This window comes from Coptis chinensis, chromosome 7, assembly GCF_015680905.1.
Source record: "Coptis chinensis isolate HL-2020 chromosome 7, ASM1568090v1, whole genome shotgun sequence".
NCBI lineage: Eukaryota > Viridiplantae > Streptophyta > Magnoliopsida > Ranunculales > Ranunculaceae > Coptis > Coptis chinensis.
The window spans coordinates 53,855,786-53,866,363 of NC_141462.1; the positions used below are offsets into that span (position 1 = coordinate 53,855,786).

At 37.6% G+C, this 10,578-nt stretch overlaps 1 long non-coding RNA gene across 1 annotated transcript; it reads left to right on the forward strand.

Moving 5' to 3' along the window:
• The first annotated feature begins 380 nt into the window (after positions 1-380).
• LOC147487963 (uncharacterized) lies at positions 381-4,734 on the forward strand. The gene is made up of 3 exons (XR_015200860.1): positions 381-580; positions 673-742; positions 4,363-4,734. It is a non-coding gene; the product is annotated as an uncharacterized LOC147487963 (long non-coding RNA).
• Positions 4,735-10,578: the final 5,844 nt, after the last annotated feature.

Here is a 10,578-nt window from a genome sequence, read left to right on the forward strand (position 1 = left end):
CTGGTGGCAAACAGGTAAGGGGTACCCCAACCTTCCTTCTTAGTGTGCACCATATCATTTGAATTAGAAAGCTTTTTCAAAAAGGACCGAATCTGATGACAAAATAGGTAAGGTATACCGAACCTTCCTGTTTTTGGTGCTTACACCGAATAATTACTTGAAAACAGTTTTGGTTTTGAGAGAAAGAATCTTTGAACGGTCAAACAACCTAATAAAACAAAAGCTTCCTATTTAAAACTTTCCCAAGCAATCATCAAGCGGTCTAAAATCACATTCTCTATATAAACACAGTCAAGGAGAAAGAAACGTACCTTAGCTGACGTCTAACAAGAGAGAAGCACGAGGAGTGCTCACCAGCGTGGTAAGCCAATCTTTTACCATTTTTATTTTTGTCTTTTTCCCAATTAATTAAAGTTGCAATCACATGCAACTGCCCTTTATACAAAGGGCCCTTATATAAATCAAGCTCATGCCCGCAGCCGTTATAAATAAGATTGGAAAAGGAGAACTCATACCTTGCAAACGTCCAAGAGAAAGAAGTGATGGTGCCCAAGCAGGCAAAAAACCACGCCATGCTATGGTAATACATTTTTTTTCTTTTCTTTCAAACTAACAGTGACTCTTTGGGGCAATATATAATGGAATCTCACTTACCTTATTTACCAATGGCAGCCTTATTCTCACTCTTGGAATCTGATGTCTTGAAAACCTGTGGAACTTGGGAGAAACTTCTTTGACCAAGGTTAGACAATTTATTTCTCTCTACACATTACAATAGAGTGAAATATACAATATATTTGCATGAAAACAATGCAACTATATTAGCGTGAATAATTAGAAAGATTGTGGTGTATATATGAGGTTACAAAAGGATGCATAAACCTGATTAATGAAATGGCATGGTTTATTTTGGATATATTGTTTCCGAATTTTCTATGTATTTGTAATGTCATCCTAGATTTTTCATCATAAGCCATCCAAAGCAAACCAAGTTTTCGAAAACAAATCATTTTTTTTTTTTTTTATTTTTTTGAATTCATTTTGAAAACAATGTAAAACAAAATATTTTTTATCCACAGAACAAGAAATACTACAAATGATTGCATAACAAGTGAAGGTGGGGGAATGAGTTACCGACAAGAAGATGAGCATGAGGATGACTATAGAATAGAAGTACGACCAAACTTGGCACCTATGAATTAGATGATATTCTTTTCTCTTTGATTGCTTGACCTTCACAAAGTACTGAACGACATCCAAAAACTTTCTTCCAAAACAGATAGAGCATAAAGCATTAGGACCAATCTTCTAGAGGCAACTTCCTCATACATCGCAGTCACTAGTAGTGAATCTTCCAATGCCTTCCATTTTATTTTTTTTTTTTTTTTTTTTTGCCGCTAGTGTTTATCAACTAGGAGATATAGTGGACTTAAAGATCAAGAGCAGACTTTCATAGGACTATAATGTAGGCTTAGGTGATGGGCTCAGAAAGAAGGGATAGGATCAAAAAATTATTTTTGGAGTAGAACTTATCATATAAAGGGAGGAATAATTGGAATAATGGTAGTGAGATGATGATACGGATCCCAAGTCTCAAATGAAACTACCCCTTGTTTAGGTTTTCCATTCTAGACCGGTGTTGATTATTTTGTGCAACTCTAAGCATTTTGAGTTCTAATGGGGTTTTTGTTGTTGTTGTTGTTGTTGTTGTTTTTTTTTTTTTTTTTTTGCACTAGGATTTTTTTTCTTTTTTTTTTTCGACACCTTCTTGGGATAAATAACATAAAGGTGATTGTGTTCGTGATCAAAGATGGATGTAATGATGCCCCTGGACTATGACAAGTTCTATAAGAGTGGGTATGGTTAATCTATGAATAGGCCAAAGATTTATTAGGCTTCCTAAAAGATATGGGCTTGCATTGTGGGAAAACAAAAAATAGGCTAGGGCTCAAATGGGTTTCAAATGGTAACATATGATATTAGGTGGGTTGATTGGGATAAAAACAAAACGATCAAAGATGGCCTGTTCCATCGACTCTCTAAGATTTCCACTATACTCTTCGTCTTAAAATAAACAAAGTTGGGTAAAAAGTAGTACCTCTTTAATTGGTCGGCATTGGTAGGATTTTCCATGTAGAATTTTCATAGTGAATACTATTTGATGTAGTCAGATTTGAGTCAGCTGACTTCTTTGATAGATAGCTCTCATGTCTTTAATGGATGTTGATGATGCAATATGGAGTTTGCCCTCTCCACGGTAGGGTAGCTGATTGGATGATTGGCTAAGTAGCTGTTGATTGATGGAATGTAGAATATTCCCATTCTTCAGTAGGGTAGTTGATCAAATGATGTTGTGAAGTTTTGCCCTCTCCACGAGGCTAAATGCATAATGCTGAATGCTGATGTTGATGTTGGTGATCTTAAACATTTGAAAAATCTTCTCAAACATAACCGCTGAACTTTCTTCCACCTCCATCTCTTCTTCTCGGTGAGTGATTCTCTCATCTTCAAACAATGAAAATCATGTACCACCTTAAGATAATAGATTGTCATAGATATGATCAACACTTTGATGGATTCCTTAAGTAATTTGATCAGGCTTCAACGCTCAGAGGGGATCAAGGTTATACCAATTTGCACATAATGTGGTTCATATGTGGTGCCAAGGTTGATAGTCTTTGTCTCCACAATGACTAGCGTCTGCCAATCTTCAGACTGCTCATGAGAAAAAATGGACTCAGTAGCTTCATTGTCCATTCCTTCTTTATCGTCGGGGGGAGGGGGTCATAATAATCTGCATAAGTCATTCAATAATCTTGCACTAAGGCAAGTGGGTAAATCATATTCTGTGGGATTTTGAAAACTTTTTTGATTTTTTTGGATTTTTGAAATATATGATTTTTTTTTGGATTTTTGAAATATTTGAATTTTTTTGGATTTTTGAAATATCTGATTTTTTTGGATTTTGGATTTTTTTCTCTTTTTTATTCATAAAATAATAAAACAAACTAATTGAGAGTAGAAAACTTATCTGTGCCAAGCAGCGGACCGGGATCAAATATAGGAGAGAAATTGATTCGGAACCTATCAACCAATGATGTAGCTCCATGCATGAGTGATGAATTTTCTGAATGATGTGGTTTCTCCATGTCAAACTTCGTGACGCTATGTGATTTGTACGCCACACCCCTTGAGAAGTCAAGTTTCCATCCTGGGTCTAGTGCATGAATGTCATAAAAAACACATGAGTGCCTAGACGTGCCCCTAGCTTGAAAGTGATTGTGGTGGTTGAATGGCCATTTTATATGATCATGGTTGGTGGTGTTTCCCAACCTCTCAATTGTCAACTTATTTTGGGTTTGATGGTAGCTAGATCTTGAAGAGACAAACATAGAGTAGTCCCGTTCACCAAATACCAATAAGGTCATTAGTAGAATAACCTGCCAGAATATTGCAATGGAAAATGACTTCGATTTTCTTGAGCTTGGCCTCTGATCTTCCAAGCGTGAGTAAGACGCTCAAAACGCCTATCATTGGAATCCGGCTTAGCCATAACAAGCTGGTCTTCAGAGAAAAGTACTGCGAAAGCATCACTATAGTCCTCTTCATTGTATTTTAGTGAAGTGATCTTGATAGCAGAAATGGAATCTTTTTCTTCATCAAAAATAGGAGGACAAAACATGTCAAAGAGCTCGATACCATAATATTATGCATCATATATAAGGGAGATGTTTTGAGAATCCTGGTCATCCGGTTCGAACATAGACTTGGTAGACTTCTCAAGTACCACTTCTTGGACCTTTTGGTTTTCTAACAAACTTAGCTCACAATCCTTCAACTGTCATAAAGAAGATGGTGAAGTATATACCTTATATTTGGGCTTATCAAACTCCTTATCTAGAACATGCAACAAAGGTGGAGCCGGTAATGGTGTCTTGTTAGTTGGTGATTCAACAAACAGAGGTGCCACTTTTTCATCCAACGATATAACCTTGGTCTTGGGCCTTGCTTGTGTTTGTGCCTTGTAATCTTTAATTGCATCTTGAAAATTGAACGGCTTGAAGAGCGACATGGCATTAACCTTGGATGCTTGCTTGAGTGGGGTAATGAATGACGCCGAACTTTTCTTGACAAGCTCTAATGTGTGAACTTCTCCATTAGAGTACGGTAATGGATTCGTCACAACATTTGGAGCACCGAGATGTGATGCATCAATCCTCCCTGATTTGATCAAATCTTGTATTGCATGCTTGATAAGAGTCTAAAACTGTAGTTTTAACCCCTTAATAATACTACTTTTAGACCAATTATGCGAGTAATAAATAAGAGATAATGCTAATTATGTGCTTTTATGTATTTCAGGCATGGAACTCAATTATGTGCAGAAATGTGCCACTGTGGCGATATAAAGGAGCCAAAGGTTGGTTGCTAAGAAGTTCTATGATAAATGCTAAGATTTAAGGAGACAAAGCCTTTATGAAGCCCGGTCAAATACTGAAAAGTCAACACGGGCAGAAACAGTGCACAAGTCAGCAGAACTTTCGAAGACCATATCTTTGGACTCAAGCCTTAGATTTGGGCCTACCTTACGTCAAAACGACCGGCTCGGAAAGAGATTTATAATGGTCCAAGCCTTGACCCAATCAGAGGAGTAGAAGTGGACGAAAAGTCTGCTGAAGTCAAAGCCAGCTGAAACGGGCTCTGTGGACTGAAGAAATTGGGCTTTGTGCTCGATTTTCCGCCCCAAAACATGGCTCCTCAGCTCATGCACAAAATTGTGGATCTGGTCTCCTCCTTTACATAAAACAAGACTTAGCTCTTAAGAAAGGGATAGTTAGAGAATCTAGCTATAGGAAGTTGCCATTAAATTAGCTTGTAGATCTAGTTTTCGAATTCAATTAGTTAAATTAATTAGTTTCATACATTGTTTTAGATTAATTCTTTGAATCATAGTTCTTCATTGATTAGATAAATAAAATAGTTATTTCTTGTTCATTTCAATTTTGTCATTTAAAATTGTTAGATCTAATTTCAGTTGTTGTTATTTAATTCTTAGTTATTAATTTAGAATTCAATTATTGTTTAGTAAAATTTAATAAAGTTATAATCTTTATATTACGTCTAGTTTTAATTCACATCGTAGTATAATTCCCACCATTGCTCTCATTAGACTTTGAATAGATTAGTCAATCTATGAAACGTGAATGCTAAAGAACTAAGAGTGGAACGAACTTTTTACTCCACTCTATTTCGATAAAATTGAGAGTATAGAAATCTTTAACAGCAACACGTAATTAAGTTTAGTTTCACTTGTGTTTTGAGTTTCATCGTTCATTTCGTAGGTAAATTATTCAATTTTACGTTTATCAAATGGCGTCGCTGCCATCTTTGTACTCTTTAGTATTGTTTTCTTTATAATTGATAGTTTTTCAAAGTCCCATAACCCACCCACCCTTGTTTGGATTCTCACTGTGGTTGTCTATTTCAGCTTTGCAAGTTTCCACGAAAAATTACTCTGAGCACACCTGTGCCCTGGGCAAGCCAAAGTGGAGTGCACCCTGCACCCAAACGCCTGGAACTCCACCTTTTGGTGAAGCCACCTGCTTCACACTGCATCCTAACTTTTGCCCGGCGTGACTGCGCTACTATTAGGCATATTTTTTGAGCGCATCGCCCATTCTTTGAAACGCCCGATTTCCACAGGTTTGTTTCGAACTTCCATTTCTTCAAAGTTTTCAGTGTTCTAACTTGTTATATACACTGAGCACGCGTAAACAAGACGCTATTCATAAGCGAAGCAAGGAGGCTTTCAGGTACTCTTTTCTTCCACACCTCGCATCTTCTGTTAGAGGTTCATACTAGCATATCATAATTGTTTGGAGTGTTGTTGTGTTTCATTAATATTGGTCTTAGCTTTGCCTACGATTAAGGTCGGGCTAAAGAAAAACACCTAACGTAATTAACCGACAACAGCAACAAATAAGTCTTTCTAGTATACCACTCACTACACCTCTAGCTAGCATACCACACACATCACCTGAAGTAATGACTGAAGAAAGAGAGTCTCCTCTCTCTGACTTTTACAAAGCCTTGAACGATAGCCCTAAATCTTGCATCGTTCCATCAGACCCAGTGGGGGATTTCTGAATCCCCCCAAATATATTTAATTTGTTACCCATTTTTCATGGGTTAGACCATGAAAAACCTTATCAGCACATGCGTAGGATTGACCAAGTCCTTACTACTTTCCACCATCTTTCGGTTGGTGCTAAACAAATTAAACTGAGGGTATTTCCCTTCACCTTAGCCGATAAGGTGGCGTCTTGGTTAACTGCCAAAGCGCTTAATTCTGTGGACTCTTGGGCTAAACTTGTTCAACTGTTTATGGAACATTTTTACCCACCACTGAAGACCGATGAAATGCTTTCCAAGATTCATTTCTTTCGACAGAATCCTCATGAATCATTTTTAGAGGGTTGGAATCGTTTCACCGACCTACTTATAGCGTTCACACCATAACCTCGCGAAAGACATGTTAGTTCGTGCCTTTTTCAAAGGACTTCTACACCACCATAAAGAAGTCCTTGACATAATGAATGGGGGTAGTTTCTTAAGTAAAGGAGCCTCGGAAGCTTATAAAGTTTTAGAAGATCAGACTAAGTGGAATAATAATTGGGGGGGGGTAGTGATGACATCTCCCGTTCAGCTAGTTCTTCTACAACAGCTAAAGCCGCCGGTATGTTTGAGATGAAACCCGATCCAGAACTTAAAAATTTAATCGAATCTCTAACTAAAAAGGTAGAGGCTATTTTTGTCCAACAAAAACCTATCCCCATCATGAATGTCAACTCCAACCCATGTAATTTCTGTTTGAGTCCAAAGCACCCCGACTCCTATTGTCCTTTTGTTTACGAACAACAAACATTACAACAAGATAACGTTTGCTCAATTAATAGTTATCCTATTCCTAACGCCCCTTGGAGACAACACCCCAACTTCAGTTGGAGAAATAATCAACAAGTAACAACTCCAGGATTTAATAATCAAAATATTAGGCAAGCAAACAATTATAACCAACCTCCACCACGACAAGGACAAGGTCAGGGTAATTATAATAATTATAACAACCAAAGCCTTGACCGACAAGGTCAAGCACAAGGTCAGGGTAATTATAATAATTATAACAATAATAATTATAATGCAAATCGAGGTATTGTTCCGATTAATAATAATAACTATCACAACCCACCCATAAATAATCAACGTGACATAGTTCCTGTCACACAACCTATAGCTAACACTCTTCCACAACCAGATCATTTCGATACCTTTACGCAATCTTAACAACAGATTTTGCAAGCTATCCAACTTTCCTTATAGCAGCTAGCTCAAGAGAAAGTACAACCCAAAGGTGTGTTTCCAGGAAAAGTGATACCTAATCCTAAAACACCAAACACAGCCTTTGAGGTGAACGGTAATACTAGTACGGAAAATGTAAACTTAGTTGAGCTAAATGCCATCACCACTCTCCGTTCTGGTAGAGTGGTTGACAATAATGTAACTATGCCTATAGTTACCCCACAAGTAGTCCCTACACAGGAGATTAAACTAGATACCAAAATGGAAACTGAAGAGCCTACCCTTGTAGAGGTACCAGTTAAACCACAACCTAAGAAACAAAAAGCAAAGGTTAGACATCCAGTTGAACCATACACTAAACATAGAGAGACACCACCATTTCCCCAGAATTAGCTATGTTAAACAGAGATACAAACTTTGACGAGATTAGGGAAGTATTCAAGAATCTAACGATTAACCTACCCTTTCTCGAAGCAATTAAAAAATTACCTCACCACGCTAAGTTTCTTAAAGAGTTGTGCACTACTAGGCGTAGGACAAATATTCCTAAAGACGCCTTTCTAACTGAACAATTTCCAACTTTAACAGAACATAATGGAATTGTGAAGTACAAAGACCGTGGTCGTCCTACTGTAAAATGCACCTTAGGAGATTCTCACACGATCACCACTTTATTAGACCTGGGGGCAAATTTCAACTTACTCCCGTATTATTTATACAAACAAGTAGGTCTACAAGAGATGCAACCTACTCAAATGACGTTGCAATTAGCGGATAGGTCTATTAAGTATCCTAAGGGTGTGGTTGAAAATGTGCTAGTTAAGGTCCATGATTTCTACTATCCTACTGATTTTGTTATCCTCGATATAGAAGTCGTTAATGACTCTGTTCCGATCATCTTTGGGCGTCCATTTTTGGCAACTGCCAACGCACTTATAAACTGCCGAAATGGTTCGATGTCCTTGTCTTTTGGCCATCTTTCAGTTGAAGTAAATATTTTTAAAATGATGAAACAGTTACCAGATTCGTCTATAGATGGGGAGATTAGCATGATCGAGAGCTTAGCGCAAGATTACTTTAATAACACATTTCCAGAAAACCATATGCATAAATTCATTTCTTTTGGAAGTTCACATTTTGTCGATGACTCCTACGTACAAGAAGTCAACACCATCTTCGAGTCTACACAAATCATAGAACCTTCAGTTGCTCCATATACAGAGTTTGAAGACCTGCTGCCTAAGCAAGTATTCATTACTCAAGATGAGGACACCCCAGAAACTTTTATCGACATACCAACCACCCCGGTACTTCAACCTCTTCCTCCTGAGTTAAAATATATTCAACTTGATCCGGATGGTAGCCATCCGATAATTATATCTTCTCTGTTATCTAAAGAGGAAGAGACACGTTTAATCAGGGTGATTAAGGAACATCGTTCTGCGATTGGTTGGTCCCTAGCCGATATTAAGGGAATTGACCCTAATGTGTGCACTCACCGTATCCATTTGGAGGATAACGCAAAGACTTCTCGCGAACCTCAGCGTCGTTTGAACCCAGCCATGAAAGAAGTGGTCAGGGAAGAAGTCTTACGGTTACTTGATGCGGGTATCATATACCCAATCCCTGATAGCGAATGGGTCAGTCCCATTCATGTAGTTCTAAAAAAATCAGGGATTACAATGGTACGTAATGTCAAGGGTGAATATGTTGCCACACATGGTCCTATGAAATGGAGGATCTGTATTGATTACAGACGTTTAAATGCCATGACAGAGAAGGATCATTTTCCATTACCCTTTATAGATCAGATGCTAGAACGTCTAGCTGGTCATGCTTTTTACTCTTTTTTGGATGGCTACTCTGGCTATTTCCAAATTATTATTGATATTGATGACCAAGAAAAGACTACCTTTACATGTCCTTTCGGAACATACGCCTATAAACGAATGCCTTTTGGCCTTTGTAATGCTCCTGGTACCTTCCAGCGGTGTATGCTTCATATATTTAGTGACATGGTAGAGTGTTTCATGGAAGTATTCATGGATGATTTTTCTATCTATGGAGACTCTTTCACTGACTGCCTGTCTAACCTATCTAAGGTTTTGACACGGTGTGAAGAGAAGAGTCTAGTTTTAAATTGGGAAAAATGTCATTTCATAGTAAAAAAGGGCATAGTATTAGGTCACATTGTATCTAGTGATGGCATAGAAGTTGATAAGGCCAAACTAGATAAGATAGTGACTCTACCTATACCACAGACTGTCCGTGATATTAGAGCCTTTCTAGGCTATGCAGGTTTTTATAGGCGCTTTATTAAAGATTTTTCGAAAATAGCTAGGCCGCTAACTAATCTGCTTTTAAAGGATGCCATCTTTGATTTTAATTTTAACTGTAAACAGGCTTTTGAAACTTTAAAAGCTGCCTTAACTTCTGCACCCATTATACAGCCTCCCGATTGGTCTAAACCTTTTGAACTCATGTGTGATGCTAGTGATTATGCAGTTGGTGCTATCTTGGGACAGAAACTAGATAATAAATCTACTGTTATTTATTATGCTAGTAAAACTCTAAACGATACTCAAAGGAATTATACAACTACTGAAAAAGAATTCTTAGCTGTCGTTTATGCTTTAGATAAGTTTCGTCCTTATTTGGTTTGTTCTAAAAGCCTAGTTTACACCGACCATGCAGCCATTAGGTACCTTCTCGCAAAGAAGGATGCTAAGCAGAGATTAATCCGATGGATTCTCCTCTTGCAAGAGTTCATATTAGAAATAAAGGACAAAAGAGGGGTTGAAAACGTAGTTGCCGACCACTTATCTAGATTGACAAACGACGATGATAGTGATTCGGAGTCCATAACCGACTCTTTTCCTGATGAGTATTTGTATGCTATTTTTTCTACACTATGGTATGCTAACATCGTGAATTATTTAGCAGCTAATGTTATTCCTTATGATTGGTCAAGAAATGAACGTAAGAAGTTCTTGGCTAGAGTTAAGCTATAATACTAGAGCCCTACCTTTTTAAGTATTATACGGATTAGATTATTCGTCGTTGTATTCCCCAGTGGGAATATAATGAGGTTCTCTCATTCTGCCATGAAAAAGAGTGTGGTGGCCATTTTAGTGGTATGAAAATAGCTGCTAAAATTCTACAATGTGGGTTTTATTGGCCTACTCTCTTTAAAGATGCCCAAGTGTATTGCAAGGCGTG